A 5,201-nucleotide genomic window follows, 5' to 3' on the forward strand; every position below is an offset into this window, starting at 1 on the left:
CTCGTTTCCGAGAAAATAGTCGGGGATGAAGTTATAGTTTTATCTCGCCTTGGAAAAACTAAAACATAGGGAAGTTTTTGTAGCCAATGCTTTAAAAACTGATTTTGGAAATAAATTTCTTAAGTCGGTTTAAGATTTTATCCATCACCTCTAGTTTCAGAAGTAGTATTTTCAGTATTTTTCGAAAATTGAGTGGATATCATCCCAGACAACCATTTGGTGGGTATTTCGAATTTGCAACGCAAATATACGTGCAAATATACGTGTAAACATATCGTATATAATGTAGCAAAACCAGTATATACGTATCATTTTGGATGCCATATTCTTGATTTGGATTGTATTAAATTACGATTTGCACGACTTGTCATGCGCATCATTTACGACTAACCTGATTCTTTTTGAAATATACTATAGCAATTTACATCATCATATAGATGATTGAGGTTGTAATATACGACATTTTTCGTAACAATATGGAAAGTATGACGACTTATTTGGTCGTCTTTTGCGACTTGAGTGCAGGGCTCTCATTTTCCGTCAGTTAAATAAAAATTAGATTATTATTTTTTTTGTACTTTAAACCAATGGGTTTATTTATCCCCAAAAAAAAAAAATTAAAATAAGATTATTTCAAAGAAATGCGTTTTTTGCTGTCAAATTCAAGTTTTTTAACGTTCATGAAGTTATTGTTAGTACCTGGACTTGATCCCCTGACCATACGATCTGCAGCTCATGATGGTTCCTCGACGCTATCTGGAATATATAAATTCAAGGGGATTTGCTTCAAAGGCATTAAACCAAAAGCAAATCGTATATTTCTATAACTTAAATCTTTTGAATCGTAGAACACCTCATCGATGATCTAAAAATAGACCAACATTTTGAAGCCTTCTTTAATACGTTTCCAATCATCGATGTCCCATTATCATAAACGATTTTATTGAACTTTTTTGTATTCTTTTACGATTGCCAGCAAATACGTTTTACGAAAATCAGACATGCGAATTAATATGCAAAGGTATACGATTTCATGCACATTATTACGAATCAATGCAGTTATATACGTTTTTTATTTCGAATTATTTTATGCAAAGCACGACAAAATCTCTCAGTCACGGCTGATCACCGTTTATCGGTTGTTTCACGGATTTTTTGCGAATTGTCGTACACAAAGGTCGAGTTCATATGTACATAAATATGAGTCTCTCTTCTTGTCGTAATAAAATCATGCAATGCTTTTAAATACGATAAAGAATATGCATGGACCGCACATTGTAGGTGCAGATATACGAAAATGAATATAAATAACATTCTATACGATGTAATCTGTAAAAGAAAATACGACTTCTGGTTGTCTGGGATTAGAGATGTACCGAAAAGTGCGAACGACCGAATACCGACTATTTAAGTATTTGGTGAAACGAAAATTTTGAACATGAAAAATTGAAAAAAAGCTTAAAATGTGTTCAATAGTATCGTCTGCATCACCGAATATTCTATAAAATACCATTGTGAGTAATATTTAAAAAGTGATGATAGAATTGATGATGGAAAACAAACAATGCGTTAACAACTGCACTCACATACATACATACGCAGGTAACGCGTAACCTGTATACATATCTCAGGTGGTGATGGTAATCCTGGCTTAGTGTAAGTAAAAGTTTTATTTGTAAACATTGTAACCAAGACAATTCGTGACGTCAGTTGCATTTTCAAACAAACAACCATCATCGCTGTACCAGCGAAAACTAGAGAACGAAATCATTGCAAACTGCTGTTTACGATTCTCGCCTAGGATACATAAGCATCCTAGCAAGTGACTTATGCTCAGTGTTCGGCATTAAAACGCTAATCGCTAATTTGCCTGTTCCTTTTTTGTTAAATAACTTTCGTTTTCACTTATTTTTTCACCCAAATTTTATGCTAGCTGATAAATTAACTCCACACAAAGCAATCAGTCAAGAAAGAATGCTGACACATGCATTTTTCAGGTGTCTGGCGTTAAATCGCTAATCGCTAATTAGTCCGCTACTTTTTTGCTGACAAATTTATTTTCTCACGAACTTTCTGGTGAAATAACGGAAAAACAAACTCCACTAGGGGCAATTATTCGAGCAAGATTGCTGATGAATGTTATTCTCCACAAGGTGATGTAGTTTGTTTATCCGTAAGTTCTCCCAAAATAAAGTTAAAAAATAAATAAATTATCAAAAATGTAGCGGACTAATTAGCGAATAGCGTTTTAATGCCGACCTCTGCTTATGCTTTATTTACCTTTTTACTTTTTGAATAACGAGTTCTGTTCTAGTGTGTGTGTTTGTTCACCACCTTCTTTGTACCAAATTGGGTAAGCCTCTTGCAGCTTTGGAGCAAAACTACTAATCATAGTAGGTGAAAAAGTTCGTGCTTCGTGCAAGTTTCAACCAACAGTATAAGTTCCACATTTTTAATGTTTTTTTTTACCTTAAAATCCCCATAATTGAAATTTATTGATATAATTTGAATCAAAATTTTCTTCTCACAACAACTGTATCGTAATTTTTCCTTACTTTATAAACTTAATTTTGAAAGTTGTAAATTAATTTTTTTTTTATAAAACTATTGATCATTATTAAAATTGTTTAATTGTGAAAACGGCTCAAAATGTATGAGGCCCTTCGAGCCAAAGGGGTATAAGTGCATAAAAGCTAATGAAAGACGTAATATATCATAGTAAATAAGCCTTTAAAAAAAAAATGATTTATTTAAAAAGAGAGACTTACTTCGAGAAAAAAAACATTTTTCGTTTGAATTGTTTGCCCATTTTCCATATATTTATCTAAAAATTTAATTTCTTTTTCAAACGTAAAAATATGTAAATTTAAATTCTAAATACCTCAAAAATTACCAAATATAGTTTGAACTATGAAGAATCATTTTATTTCAATAAATCAAAATCGATCATTTTTTTATGAGTTATTAGGGACAAGTAATTGATTTCCCTTATAAAAATTAAAGTCAGGGGTCGACCAAAGGGGTCGTCCATATTAACTATTATCTGTTAATACGATATTGTCGTTATTATGCATCGGATTCAGATGAAAATTGGTACACGAGAGTTTTGAGGGACAGATAATCGAATACAGATATTCAATTCAGTGTGAAAGAGCCGGTTAAAGGGGTCGTCCATATTAACCTTTCAATGTTTTTGCAATATTCTCGTTATTCTACATCTGATTGGGATGAAAATTTGCACACGGTAGTTTTCAAAGACGAGCAATTGTTTCAGATGTCAATTTTTTGCCATGGGTCGACGGAAAAGGTCGTCTGTGTTTATTAACTTTTAGCTGTTTTTAGCTATACTGACGTTATGATGCTTTTAAATGCATTGAAAATTTGAACACGGAAGTTTTGAGGGAAGAGCAATCGATTTAAGATATCAAAGATTATATAAGAGGCCGCCGAAAGGGGTTTAACTTTTTGGAAATAATTGTGCTGTTATGCATCTGGAATATTATTGGCAATGGACTTTCAAACAAACTGTTCATGGCATATTTCAAATTGATAGCGAAACGGAGTTCGTATGGGATCAGCTAGTTTTTATATAAAAATCCAGTGTTTGCGAGTATTTTGTAACGGTTTTTTTGCCACTGGGGGGGGGGGGGGTGGGGTGATAACCCCGATCACCCCCTCCCCCATAGGACCGCGCCTGGACCAGTATAACTTTCATACGCCAGGTTGTCTCCTGTAGTAGAATGTTAATACATGGGCCCCGGAGAGTTGCAAGACGTGGGTTCAAGTCCTACCGGGAGACAAGGCGGTTTTTTCGCATATCTTTAAACATCAATTTTCATCTTGTCTAGTCCGAAATTTCAACTTACACAGTTGGATTCAAATCTCTTTAAAAAAGCTTAGTCTAGCTGTATTGAAATTCAATATTTATCAATTACTAGCTCATTTTACCCGGCCTTGCTCGGGTTCACAAAAAATATAACTCAAAATGAGTCGTTTGATTTTTCGAAATGTTGGAAGCTTTATACTTTGGCTCATGTTTGGCCACGTATGTTTTTTAAGTCTTTTGAAAGTTTTTATTGAGATTATTCACTATGTTTATTCTTTTTTTTGTTGAAGAAGAAGAAGAAGCATATAGTTTTGAGGATTATCAATAAAATTTCAAAATAATTTTCTTTCCCTTTCCCTATCACGAAAAACTTTGATTGATGGTTAAAACGAAAAACATTGATGGTTAAAAATAAATCAAAAGTCATAAATTGGTCAATGAAATAGAATTGTATAAAGCTTAAAACCTCAGATTTAATTATCTAATAAAATTTCTACTCCCCCGTTTAAATTTCCCGGCGGCTATCAAAGCATTGAAATTGCAGCCTTCAACGTATAACTCTGAATCTTATTAATTTTTCTTGCTTTATAAGGAATCCTAAAAATATGAAAATGATTAGTTCTTAAAAGCTGGAGTCTATGTAAACGCTGTTCATTAGTTTTTCAGCCTCCAGTCCAAATAGTTATTCACTGTTCACTTTTCAGTTCACTGTGTATCCTTGTAGACTTTCAAAGCCCCCGGGCGGCGGTAGGGAGCACTTTGAAAAGCACTAAAATTCTAGTCAATATATTCCTAACAGGGTAATTGTATTTTTCAATCCTTAATTAAGGCTCATTATTGCAATCAAATACCTCGTACCAGTACCACGTGCTTTGAACAGTAGAAGGAAAAAAAACCCGCCAAAAACTTTGCTATGAATTTTTAAATCGCTAGCAGGCTTTGATTTGCTATCCAGTACACGTTAACTCTGGATGGTCGTTTCTAATGCCTGGTCCATGGTGATGGTGAAAACAACCCCGCCAAAGGAAACGAAAATCGGTCGACAAAATGGGTGCCATGACTTTTGGTTCGTGGGAGAAAAAACGAAAGTTGTATGGGAGGGTCCCTTTTCTTAGGTGGGAGGGGCTCATAACTATTACTAAAACCTTACCATGGTCCAAACACATAACTGTACCAAATTTCAGGCTGATTGGTTAAGCGGTTTGGATTTGTATAAGGTGCATACAAACATATATAGTCCAACTCATCTTTATATATTAGATATCATTAAGTGAGAATTTTTTTGAAAAACTGTGTAGAATTTTTGACCTGAGATGAGTTTTTGAGGTGTTGGAGTCGAGATAGTTACTGTTGACTCATTTTTGTTGTTTGACGT

This window comes from Uranotaenia lowii, chromosome 2, assembly GCF_029784155.1.
Source record: "Uranotaenia lowii strain MFRU-FL chromosome 2, ASM2978415v1, whole genome shotgun sequence".
Lineage (NCBI taxonomy): Eukaryota > Metazoa > Arthropoda > Insecta > Diptera > Culicidae > Uranotaenia > Uranotaenia lowii.